This window comes from Gambusia affinis, linkage group LG16 (genome assembly GCF_019740435.1).
Source record: "Gambusia affinis linkage group LG16, SWU_Gaff_1.0, whole genome shotgun sequence".
In the NCBI taxonomy this organism is placed as follows: Eukaryota; Metazoa; Chordata; class Actinopteri; order Cyprinodontiformes; family Poeciliidae; genus Gambusia; species Gambusia affinis.
Window position 1 is genome coordinate 24,489,163 of NC_057883.1, and position 13,424 is coordinate 24,502,586.

The following is a 13,424-nucleotide window of genomic DNA, read 5'->3' on the forward strand; positions in this document are numbered from 1 at the left end:
CATTGTGGATGTGTAAAAGTATAGACATTATGTTAAAATTAAATTAGTGCTCAAAGGTTTGTTAGCACCTTAGCATTAGCTTATGCTAAATACCTTTGGTATAGCGCTTTAGTGTTAGCAAAAATAATGTTAGTGAGTAGTGAGTTAGGGTTAGCACAAATAACTTTTATGAATATTTTTTTTTTCTTGGCTTTCTATTGTTTTATTTTTTGTTTTTTTGCAGTGGGGGACGTACAGTACTCGCTAATCTGCTAAGTTTTCATTTAGCACTTTGGTGTTTTGGAACTTTGAAAAGGTTTAGCAAATTTTACTTCCTCCTAGTTTATCTTAGTCTAATGGACTAATTTATTTGGCTGTTTTGTGAAGTTTAAGTTGAATAAATTTTGACGTTTATTGTTATTTAGTTTCTTTTTATTTATTAACCCAATAACTTCATTTCAAACAAGGATTATACAAGAACAAAAAAAAAAAAAAACAGGAGGGGACAAAATATAAACATAAATAAAATTTTTTTTAAGCATATATAGTCAAAATTAAATTGAAATTAGCGCTTTAGCATTAGCTTCAGCTAAATATTGTGCTGGTATAGCGTTAGCAGACCTAATATTAATGCTATAGCACAACACAAAGCAGCAGGAACAAATAATAATCGATTTTAGCCGATTTGTGTTTGCTCAGCCTATTCTACATGTTCAAGCATGAATTCTTCTAATTTGCCTTAATTTCTTTGTGAATTTCTTCTTAATTAATTTTACTCCATTTGCCGCATTAAGAATATGAACTGATACATATTTAGTATTTTATTTTAGACATGCATCAGAAAACTGAGAATAAAGACAAACTGTGAAAATGACAGCAGGTCAAAGATAACTCAGAAAGTTCAGGCAGCTTTCGGCCTCATTTCAGGTGATTTGTTGACCTTTGGCGTCTCTCCTCACAACGAACAGCAGACTCAGATGTTTGACTCGTGTAATTAAAGCATCACATTTGTAATAAAGCTTCCAGTGTGGTTGTTGCTCTGAAAGAGGCTCTGTTTGGGTCGCAGTCCTCTTACTTCCTGCAAGACGTTTGTCACTTCATCTGTGAGGAATCCCCTCCTCTGGTCCCGTTTCTGCTTTAAGGCTCATCGAATGCGATGGTCAAGCTGGAAAGAGGAAGTGAGCTGAAAAAGAGGAAGTGACTTCAGGGAGTATTCAGCCTTCCTTTTGACAAATGACACTGCTGGTAAAAAATAAAATAATCATTGCTATTTAAACACCCAACTGTCTTCATGTTCACTGAGATCTTCTTGGCTGGTTGAGGTTCAGCTCAGGGGTGTACAAACTTTTACAATTTTAATGTATTGTAATTTGTTTTTTTGCCTTCTCAACAATAAACTACACATGTGATATTTTTAAAAAACAAAGAAATAATTTTTTTGTAGATTAATGTAAAGGAGTTTTTGCAATTTTTTTGGGACTATAAAAATGTAAAAAACTATAAAAAATTTAGTCTATTCTTTGTAGCAGAGTATTTATGCCATACTAATGAAAAATAAAATAATTACAGGATTAAAGTAAGAATATTACAAGAAAAAAGTCTTAATATTACAACTATTTCTTGTATTATTTCGTCTTTGTTCTTGTAAAATTTCAACTTTATTCTAGAAAAGTTTGAGGGTTTTTTCTAGTATTACTTCGACTGTATTGTCATAATTTTATTCATTTATTTTATTTTAATACTTCTTGTTATTTTTGCCCTGGTTAAAAGTAAAATAATCACTTTGCTGCTGGGCCAAATTTGTCCCATTCTCGTGTTGCAGTCGGGACACAAACGGCCCCTGGGCCGCACTTTGGACATCCCTGCATTGCATTAGCAAATGAGATTATTCAGCAGGACTGCGAGTGGACAGAGTGAGGAGAAGAGAGAGGCAGAAAGAGGAGAAAGAGGAGGAGGACGAAGAGGAGTGGGGGGTGTCCGGTCATGCTGAAGCATCTGAGGGAGAGAAGAGGGGAAAGCGGCGCTCTGCACGGCGCCCAGGCTTCATTACCATGTGAATCTGAGAGGAGCGATGTGGAGAGGGAGCGGCGGGCCGGCCAGGGCCCAGCAGTGGGCCGGATCCATATGGTGCTGCCGGCGCTGGAATGAATAGTGAATGGAGCGGCTGGGCTGCTGGAATCTGCCTCCAAGCCTTTGTGAACAGGATGACCAAAGACAAGAGGGAGCTCTGCAGATGGCCCGCGCTATAAATAGGTAGCTAGTCTATCTCTGAGCTGTCACTCCACTGGACGGCACTGAACCCAGAAAATAACGGCCCATCAGCACCAGAACCGGGGACTAGAACCGACCGACCCGTCTTCAGGGATTCATACTGGAGCTGGAAATCGTCTCATGATTTGATTCAAAATCAGACCTGGAAATGCTCTTCCAGTGATAGAAGGCCGACTCTGTAACCGACTTTATGTGGCTCTGAATGTTCAGGTCAGGTTGCAGCCTCATCTCTAGGTTCTGTAATAACTGACTCTAGATCCTCGTTAGGTGCAAAGATAATAACTTCAGTATTAATAACTCACAATTTGATCCAAAATCAATCAATAAAGCTTATTTTTGTAGAGAACTTTTCAGCAATAAGGGAGTTCAATGTGCTCTACGTTATAAAAACTAAAAAAAACATAAAAAAAGACAACACACAGTAAACATTACATTTTGCCAAGAGTCATCGTTGCACATCAAAATGTTGGTCAATGTTTCATTTATTGTTGTTCAAAACCAACTCTAAACAGGTGGGCTTTTAATTATTCATAATGATTTCTGCTTTAATCTGTTGGTGCACTGCAAACGTCTAGTTTCCAAATACCCTGGTACACTTGAAATAAGACAAAACGAATTTACCTTCTGTACCTTTTCAGAAAGGTACAGAATTTTTTTAAGTAAAAAATTCCGTAAAGATGCAGTAAGTAACGTTTATAAAACATACATATTGTACATATTTGTGACAGCTTGTTACCAATCTGTGAAAAAAAAATCGATTTTCTCTTCCTTCTCCCAGAAACAACCAATCAGAGCCAGGGGCGGGGCTCAGCTCTCTGTGACGCCGCAGCTAGCAAAGCTCACAGACAGCAGTTCGGGAAATCCAGTCATGAATGTTAGGCTAGCTAGAGTAGCCACCGATGACGTCGGCTAAGCGGCTTTCCAGTAACGGCAAATTGTTTCTCCGCCATTAGCATATGACCTTCAACGAAGGTAGGACTGGTTGAATCTCTTTTGTCTTTCGTTTTTGAAGTTTTCTTCTCGTTTCTTGTTTCTTGTACTTTCCGTTAAGGAACGTCTGCTGCGCGGTGACGTCAGGGCGCCATGTGTCGTAACAAAATGGAAGCCGACAACAAATTTTCGAGCTTTGATTTCCAAATTATTTTCTGTAAAATTCTTGAGATGAATCGAGATTTTTTTTTGGCGGAAATGTACTCTTCCAGTTCTTTTTTCTATCTTCAATGGCCCTAATACGCCGTCGTACATTTTAAATCTGAATCGTAATAATTATGTGTCACCCTCATAAACATTTGCATGATGACGACTTAATGTTGCGTTATGCAGCTTTTATGTTTGTAACAGCAGAAATAGGCCTGTCACAATAAGCAATAAATCAATCATTGCTTATTGTGCATGTTATATGAAAACAAACTCTTACTTGATTTATTGTCTTTCTCTTTTCTTTCTCTTTCTACCAAAAACTGGATGACAAAAGTCTTGAGTCTGGTGTTTTGGTCTCAACTAGCACTTTCCAAAGACTTCATGATTCATTTTATGCATTGTTGCTGTTGTTTGTTTGTTTTGTGTATGTAAACTTTCTCTCAGTTCCAGTGTTGAATGCTCATTGGTATTTAAAGTTTATTGATTTTTAAGAATGTGTTCTTGCATTATTCTATTCCATTACATGAAAATTGTCTCAAAACAAGAATATTATCATTTATCGCAAAACTTCTGGGGCAAAGTGTGTTATTGTGACAGGTCTAAGCACCAACATTACGAGCTGTTTGTTCGGGCTGAAAAGAAGCAGAGCGATGATGTCACGCGGCGGCCATGATGGCGGCCGGTGCATCACATCATGGGCTGACCCTGTGATGTCGCCTGCGGTGAGCACCTGGCTGCTTTCACCACCAGAGAGCCATTACATGTCAGAGGGGTGTTTAGAGCGCTCCGTCATTACACACAGAAGCACCGCCACACACACTCACACTCACACACACACACTGAGCCAGCAGCTGGTATGAAACTCCAACTGGACAAAACAATGAAACTTGGAACACCGCAGCCTGTTGGATAGTAGAGGAAAACCTGGCGAATTTGGAGCGAGCCGCGTCTGTCTGCCTGCCTGTCTCACCCTCACCACAGCTTTTATGCAACACCGGCCTCTTGTTCTGACTGATGCCTCCTACTCTGTGTGGTCCAGACGTAACTCATCCAGGCAACCCGCTCGACTCTGTTTACCATCGCGCTACACACACACACACACACACACAGACGTCATCTATTGCGCTGTCTCTGCAGGTCTGGTTCTGGGTTTCTCTCCTCCTAACAATTATCTTTGGTGTTAGCTCAAAGATCAGGCACCTCAAAGTCTGGGTCTGTCGCGGATGAAGAGCGCGCTGGCTTGGAGTCGTGTTTACAGGATCCTGGGGGTAAAGTGTGTGAGACGTTGGAGCAGAAGGCTAGCTTAAAGTGTGCTACAGTCAGCAACACTTTAAAAGGAAGGCTTGTGTTGCTCTTCCCGCTACAGGATCCTGTCCAGTGTCTGCACACATGCGCAGAGGCGTGCGCACGCAGTGAGCCAGATGGACAGCAGTGCTAAGGCTTAGTTTAATGACAAAAGGACCCTCAATCTGGACGTGGATTTATCACTCACTTTAAAGTCCATCTGCGAGAAGTTTGGACTGAAAACACGACTGCTTAGTGTCTATGCCTCTCCCTGCTCGCTCAAAAAAATAAAAAACTTTCCCACACGACGAGCAGCTAGCATCTGCAGCAAATCTCCAGGACAGAAGCGTCCAAACTTTTCACCACGTTTTCCAAGTTCAAACGGGCCACAGCTTGATTTCTTTGTTTGCTTTTAAAGGGGCAGTATCATGTAAAATCGACTTGAATGTTTTTCCCTGTCACAAACCTTCCTGGAGTGTTGCTTTGGTTCTTTCTTGCATCTTTGAGAAGTCCTTTAATCTCCATGGCAACCATTCAGCTGTGCAAAACGCCTGGGTGGATCTAGCCCCGCCTTCAAGATGCAGCTTCTCCCCCACTTAGCTCCTTCAGACTAGCCAGCAGCAATTAGCAAACGCCTGGTGGAACTGCTGAGCTCATCAAATGAGCTGCTTCTCAGAGCAACGCTGGTAAAAACGTTGCTAAAGGGTTAATAGAGGAGCCATGTTGGGATGACTTCCTGAAGTCAGAGTTTTTAAAGAGACATCGTCCCAATTTCAAAGTGTCGAATTATGGAGTAAAATTTCTTTAGCAAAATTTTATATATATATGGGATTTATATAGCAACTGATGGTAACATAGTTACTATTAAATGGCAGTGTAAGCCTGGAACATAATGTAATACTGCCTCTTTAAATTAAAACAGAACCTCATTTCTGGCCCTTTAAATGTCAGAAATTTTGCATGATGATAAATTGTTCGAGAAATTATTTTGATAAATAATAACATTGTAATTTTGAGACCACTTACTACTTTTACAGTATAAATAAATATAATAATAGCTTATTAATGTGAATTTATCCTCTCAAAGATCAAAATAGTTCTAATTTCTAAAGAACATTTTACACTGGAACTGGTAAATATTTTAAATAAAATGGAAGTGTGTGAAATGTTTGCTGTGTTTCAACAATGTTAGAGGGGAGCATCTTTTTAAAAATTGTTGAGCTAATTTTGATTTATCACAGGATTAATTGATTTATGGCTTATTGTGACAGACCTAGTGACTTAAACGAAATTTGACTTTGTAATTTAACGTCTTGAAATTGAGCCTCTGTCTTTTTAAGGAACTCCTGCTCTTTCTTCAGGAAGTCATTACAGTATGTCTTCTCTATTAATCCTTTAATGACATTCTACCTTTTCAGCTCATTATAGCATCTTCTATCAGATGTTTGCTAATTGCTTCCGGCTAGTCTGAAGGAGCTGAGAGGTGGAGTCACTTGAATTAAGAAGAAGTTGTGGTTTAAATGTTTTCCGTTAAAATAGAAAACCTTTTCAAGAAGCCAACTCAGCGTTATGCACAATTGGTTGATTTTTATACATATGTAAAGTGTTTTAGCTTAATTTTTGTACTACATATCAAGTTAGCTAGCTTGCAAGAGCCGTTAGCTTGCAATGCTATCTTTGGTCTGTTTAAGAAAATCAATGATGAAACAAACTTTTCAAAACATATAAACTAAGTGTAAATATGTTTTGTCATGGTAACTAAATACTTCAGCTGAGAAAATACAGCATGGTTTTTATGTTAGCCACCAGTAGCATGGACAAAAGCTTTGAAAATATCACTCCTCTTTAATTTTTTTCATAATTTGTTGAAGTTTGACAACATAAATTATGATGGTTTGTAACATGCAGAGCCAGACAGATGAGTTTCCTCCCCCCTAAAAGCCAGAAAAAGCCCCCAGAAAAACTCCTTCCTCCCATCCTTTGTGTCGGGGCTTACCTTTCAGAAGCGTTCCCAGTAGAACCCCTCTGTCTGTTTAAACTCCAGCAAGACAGATGATGAAGGTGGTACAAAACAGAGACACACATGCTTGCATGACTTATCCAACCAAACACTCCAACACGCCGCTGTGAAAATGAAGAATACAGTGTTTAACCTCTGAAGCCGGATTCTTGTTTTGGTGCGTGGCAACAGCCAGTATCCATCACAGCACGGCTGAGTCGTGGCAGGACTCTTTAAGTGCAAACTCCTGGTCCAGATTGGGTCTTTATCAGGACTCATGCAATTACAGTGCGCTCTGTTATCATTATGCTACAGGAGATACTGGGTATTTAGTGGAAGCTATTGCTAAAGAGCTATACTGAAACTGCATTTAGTGGAATCAAATGTTAAAGCGTTAGTGGAAGCTAAAGCTAAAGTGATGCACTAAAATTGTATTTAGCGGAAGCTAATATTAAAACACTATGCCAAAACAGTATTTAGGGGAGGTTTATGCTAAAGCGTTAAACCAACATGGTATTTTAGTGAATTCTAGTGCTAAAGTGCTATATAGCACTGCATTTATTGGAAGCTAATGCTAATGTTATTTTGTAGTAGTAAAGTAGCGCTTTAGTATTTATCCAGAAATTTAATTCGGTGGAAGCCAATGCTAATGAGCTTTGGCAACTAGATATTTAGTGGAAGCTAATGCTAACATGTAATACTAACATGGTATTTAAAACATTTTAATGCTGAAGAATTTGCTAATGAAATATCAGTATTTAGTGCGACGCACTATACTCAACACAGATGTTGATCATGAACTAACATTTACAGAATAGCTAAGCTCTTTAGAATTCATCCAGAAAATTAATTTAGCGCAAGCTAACGCTAAAGTGTTATAACCACATGGTATTTAGTGGAAGCTAATGCTACGGTACAAAAATGAACTTGGATGAACTTTATACAACTGAAATTTCCAAAACAGTTAAGTAAGTTAGCGCTTTATCCAGATTTATCTGGGGAAGCTAAATGTGCTAATCGTTTTCAAAGTTAGCAAAGAAGCTAACAAGAAAAGAGCGGCAGTGTTGCCACCGCCGGTGCGTCGTCACCTGCTGTGACCTCCTGCCTCAGTGTGACGCCGCCTCTCTGGTTCTGTATATCTACATAAAACTCCCAGCTGGCCGCGGTGTGACTCAGCTCACCTCCGTGCTGTTCAGGCTTTAGCTTGGTGACGGACTTAGCAGGTTTAGACCAAAACAAACAGAGACCACTGAAGAGGGAGGGCGGATGGAGGAGCAGAACAGGACAGATGGGTCGGGGATCAGGGCCTTCGTCCCTCCGCCGCTCGTCTTCCCGTCCTGCTGCAGGTCTTTATATGCGCCTGCATAACCATGGCTACAAAAGTTTTCTGTTTGCCTCTTTTGTTGCGCTTTTAAAAAAAATTATTTTCCACTTTCGTGGCATAAAGGATTCTTCCCAGCAGACCTCAATCTGGCAACCTGCCGTTCCCATGACCCCCTCCCTCCTCTTCCTCACCGTCGACACATGCAGACAGAAAGCAGCAGAAATTGACAGACAGTGAGACAGAAGTTGTTTTTGTCTTTTCCTTTTTCTCCCTCTCTTCCGCATATGGTCATCCGTTCTGCCTGCCTGTCTGTCTGTCTGTCATTACAGTAAATCAGAGGGCTCTTCGGCTTTATCCGAGCGTCCTTCTGGCTGCGACGGCTGCAGCAGATGTTGAAGCTTGGGACAAAATGGATTTCCCCCCGCCGAGAGCAGCTTTTCTTGCCCTCCTTAATGGAGGCTCCTTGAAATGCTAATGCCCCACCATTAGTATAGTGGTGGTCTGGCATAGCGACGGTGGGAAAAAGGGGGAAAACCGCGATCTGTGCTGAAACGGACGATGGCGTGTTCGGGCCATTGTACGTAGAAAACAAAAAGGAGGAGAACGTTGCTGCTAAAAAACTCTCAGAAATGTTCTGGAGAAACGTCAGCACTTCTGAGTTTGAAAAGTCAAATATTTGCAAGAAAAAACTCAGAAATTTAAGAATAATCTTAGAAGTTAGCTAAAAAAACCCTCAAATTTCTTTACATTCATCTCAGAAATTATTTTAGAAAAATTTTGAACTCCAAAAGTCGAACATTTTCAAGGAAAAACTTGTAAGAACTTGGAAGTTTCTCAGTTTGAAAAGAGACAAATCTCTAAAACTCTGAAGATTTATAATTTGCAATAAAAACATTAAAACTTCTGAGATTCAAAACACAAAAATCTACAAGAGAAAAACTGCAAAAATTTTAGATGAACCCAAAAAAATTATAGAAAAAAATAAAAACTTTCCAAACTCCAAAAGTAAAAAGAATACAAGAAAAAAAATCAGAAATTTTTAGATTAGTTTCAGAAATTTTGCAGAAAAAAACATTTCTGAGTTTGAAAAATTTGTGAAATTATTTTTGAAAAAAAGAAAAGTGTGTTTCTGAACTTCAAGTTGAAAATTTTCAACCTTTGAAACTATTTTGTAATTGTAGAAAATGAATCTAAAAATGTCAGAATTTCTTTGACTAATGTACTCCTTTTTCTTTTATTCTTTTATTCTTCTTTCCATAATGGCCCTAATACGCCGTGGTAGAATAAAACCTTTGTCACCAAACGAGTCGTGGAAACGATCCTCCTCTGATCCGGTCAGACCAGCGTCTAGCGGCGGTTTGAGAAGGAGGAATCCAGAGAAGGAGACATTTGTCTCACCACAGTGTGATGGCATCTCCTCCTCTGGCCTCCCTCCTCCCCCAAGTCTCCAAACCTCGTCCAAGTTGAGCTCCAAAGAGGGATAATGATAATCAAACATATGAATGGAGCCATAAAAGAACCAATTTCTGCTCTGCAACGAGCATTTAAGGGATCAGGCAGAGATTCTGAAATTAGGAGGGCTTAATTCGCTGGGAACATTTGATGATCGGCCGCTGCTTACAGTTATCAGAGGAATCAAAGGGAGGCGAGCAAAGCCGCTTTGCTACGCAGCGTGCTGCATGTTTTCACTCCTGCAAAAAAAGCGGAATGAACCGCAGAAGCTGGAATTAGTTTTTGCATCAGTGTGCAAAGGGACGACAGCGCCTTGCAAAAGTGTTGATACCGTTTCAACCGGGACGCATTTTGCTAAATTCACGTTTGTTCTTCCGTTTGGGTTTCTGCAGCTTCTAGACACGGCCCAAGTGCTTTAAAAAGAAACACCAGCCGGTTTCTGGCAATAAGGTCATGATTTTTGATGTCTGGAAAACAAGCAGTTTGAAAAAGCCGGCACTGCACAGTTACCTAGCAACCGCAGTGGAGCTCCAGCACATCTGGTCATCTGGTTTTCAACATCAGTCCAGGGGGCCACAAATGGCTCCTGCCCCCAATTTGACAAGATGAAAGCAGATTCAGAAGTTAGAATGGCCTAGTCAAAGTGCAAAAAGCTGAGAATATGTGCCAAGACTTATACATTGATGTTTTTACTGATCTTGAGATGTTTTGTAAATTAAAATGGGTAGAAACACCCCAGAAAATTGGTTTAGCATTTTTTTTTCATGTTTTTTTTTATTTGTCAAAAACTTTCTCACAATTTTGCAGTTATTTATTTAAAGGGGCAGCATCATGTGCCTGGTTGAGCTTTACATCATGTTTTAATATTTTTCCCTCATCAGACACATCTGGAGTGTTGCTTTGACTCTTTTCTGCATGTTTGAGAAATCCTTTAATCTCCATGGCAACCACTCAGCTGTCCAAAACGCCTGTGTGGATCTAGCCCCGCCTTTGAGGTGCAGCTCCTCCCCCTTTCAGCTCCTTCAGACTAGCCAGCAGTAATTAGCAAACGATGGAATTGCTGATCTCATTAGAAGAACTACTTCTCAGAGCAGGCTGCTAAAAACGATAAAGGCTTATAGAGGATCCATGTTGGGATGACTTCCTGGAGGTGGAGCTTCAGAAAGAGCAGCAGGTTTTTAAAGAGACAGACGCCCAGTTTCAAGGTATTAAAACAGGAAATCATATTTCATATATTTTGTATTTTTATAACAAATGAAGCTAATGTAGTTTGTTGATTGTGCTATAAAATGGCCGCCATGTGGCTTCAGAACAGATAAAACTGTTCTGAAGTATTAGTATTATACTAATTACACGTATTAGTATAAGTGTTAAAATTTGAAAACACTTAAAATTTTAACACTTTGAAGTGTTAAAATGGCCAAGTCAAAGTCCAGAGGTAAATCTGATGGAAACATTGTGGAAAAGAGAAGCTCTCTAATGAGTCTGATTGAAGTTGAGCTATTATGCAGAGAAAAATGGATAAAAATATTGACCTGTAGATGAGCAGAGATGATGGAGAGACTTAAAGGAGCAGCAATATGTTTTCCAGGCACATAGTGACACAATCAACAAGCTACGTTACTTTCAGTTGTTATAAAAATGCTATAAATGTCAAATATGACTTGAAAGATCATATTGGGGGAGGAGCTGGGCCTCGAAGGCGGAGCTAGGGCCACCAGGCGTTTTGCACAGCTGAGTGGTTGCCATGGAGATTAATGGATTTCTCAAACATGCAGGAAAGAATCAAAGCAACACTCCAGGAATGTTTCTGATGAGTGAAAAACATTAAAAAAGTCAACTTTACATCAATTTTCTGATATTTATTTTCATGAAACAAAATTTCATTTGACCCATCACCAAACCTAAACAGAATTTTGTCGCCGTAATGCGACTAACATGAAGAAAGTTTGTGGGATTTCTTGCCGGCGTTGTGTTTTTATCAGAAATGCGTCTTGAATCGGCTTCAGGAAGCTCTTTTGCTCATTTGCTGTTTCTTGGTTAACCCCCTTCCTGCACTCACACATGCTCACAGATTTATCGCTCTGGACACTCTTGTCCCTGTCAGCAGCTGGCGGGCTGAGTCTTGTTTGAGCTCGTGAGTGTGTGTGTGTGTGTGTGTGTGTGTGTGTGTGTGTGTGTGTGTGGAGCCCAAGTAAAGCCGGCTGCTCTGCTCTGCTGTGCTGGCCAGGCCATGTGGCCACTTTAAAGCTCCTTTCTGAGAGGCCTGTGAAGTTGTTAAGGAGCTCCACTACACTGGCAGTTGGCTCTGGGAATCCCTCTGCCAGCTGTAGCCGACACACACACGCACACACACACCCACACCCACACATACACACACACACACACACACGCGCGCGTGCTCCTCTTTGTCTCACATGTTCATGCTCACTCTCGTCCGTCTTCTCCGTCCCTCTTTCTGTCGGTAATTGTCTGTTTCTTGTGTTCTGTTTCCCCAGCGCTGTCTGCTCCTCGTTGCGACCGCGGCAGCCGCATAATCTATGTAGTGAAACATCATTGCGGACCTTCTGTCTCTGCTGGCACCGGTCCGGTTGCACATGTTTCCTCCTGTATACCTGCTCGGATCGCTGCAAATGCACTTTGGCAAGCGCCGCCGAGGCACGCGCTGCTTGGAAGCAGAAAATCAGGACATTTCTCAGATTCATCTCAAAATTTCTCAGTTTATTATTGCAAAGTTAGAATAAACTAACTTCTTCAGTTTTTTCCTGGACGCTTATCGAATGATTCTAACTTTTAGATTATATTTATATTATATATTGAAATCTGTCATAAATCATTTGTTTTCATGCATGTTAGTTGTAATTTTACAGAAGAAACTTTGCCTCCCGGCTGAATCTTTCACATTTTTATGATGTTTTCATGCTGATAAACACTCATTATGATCATAAATAAATCTAAATGTAAGTATATTTCCCATTTTTGCGGCGGTCCTCGTCTCGCTGTCGCTCAGACGTAAATACTGTGAAGTTGTTTGGTGTCTGAAGTTTGGCTGACCTTTGGTGGACAGCAGAGAGCAGGTGCACCTGTGTCCTGTTCGCTGGCTCGCACTCCCAAGGTCTGCGGTGCACATCTGCTGGAGAGCGCCAGCTTGTGCACACAAGGAGGTCGTTTGCTTGTATTGTCATCAACTCCATTTGCGGCGGGAGTCCCTGGCTGCAGGGTCGTGGGTGAATTGTTGGGGAAGGCCGGTGGCTCCGGTCTTTACTACCAGATCCGCTGATAGGCAGGGAAGGATCTTGTAAATAATATTTCTTCTCAAGGCTGCGCTTTATTCTGACACGACTGCACCTCAACATGCCTTATTTCATTTTTATTTAGAAACTCTGGCCTTCTTCAAATATTAGTTTCTCATCTGCTTTTCCTGAGAGACCAGAGAGTAAATATCCTTAAATATTTATTCTTCTTGCCATATAAAGAGCCACCAATCCTGTTGGATCTGGTTTAATCCAACTCCAGTCCATTTTCCTTCATGGTCCGGTTCGTTTGGGGAGGTTCAATGAATGTGAAGAAAGCAGGAAGTGGACTACAGCGCAAGGCATTCTGGGTAAATACAACCAAAGCTAACATGTTAGCCTAGCGCTAGCAGCAGAAATGTCTCCTGGTCTTCAGCCAAACACTAAAGAGAAATCCTCCAACACTAAACTCTGACGCCTCCATCTTGTTTCCATCTGGTGAAACAGGAAGTTGCTCTCAGTGTCTTCAGAGGTTTTTGTGTCGTTTCCTTCAGTGGTTGTTGGTGCAGCGCCCCCACAGGCCAGGAGGGGAACAGGTTGGTTTGACTCAGAGAACCACAGCAGCTGGAGGTGGAGCAGATGATGGAGTTTTGGTTCCAGTAGAACTGAGACTACTGGACCATCAGGTGGGAAAAACCCCATAAAAACCTTTAGGATGTTTTCCAACCGGATAGTAAATCCA

At 40.7% G+C, this 13,424-nt stretch overlaps 1 long non-coding RNA gene across 3 annotated transcripts in view; it reads left to right on the forward strand.

Annotated features, from left to right (window-relative positions):
- The first annotated feature begins 1,709 nt into the window (after positions 1–1,709).
- The window catches only part of LOC122845590, a 38,085-nt gene continuing 26,370 nt past the window's right edge, over positions 1,710–13,424 (forward strand). The window contains exon 1 of one of the 3 annotated variants that reach the window (XR_006373084.1): positions 1,710–3,222. This is a non-coding gene — a long non-coding RNA (uncharacterized LOC122845590). The remainder of the gene's footprint in view (positions 3,223–13,424) is intronic. The other 2 variants (XR_006373083.1, XR_006373082.1) reach the window with 2 other exon arrangements.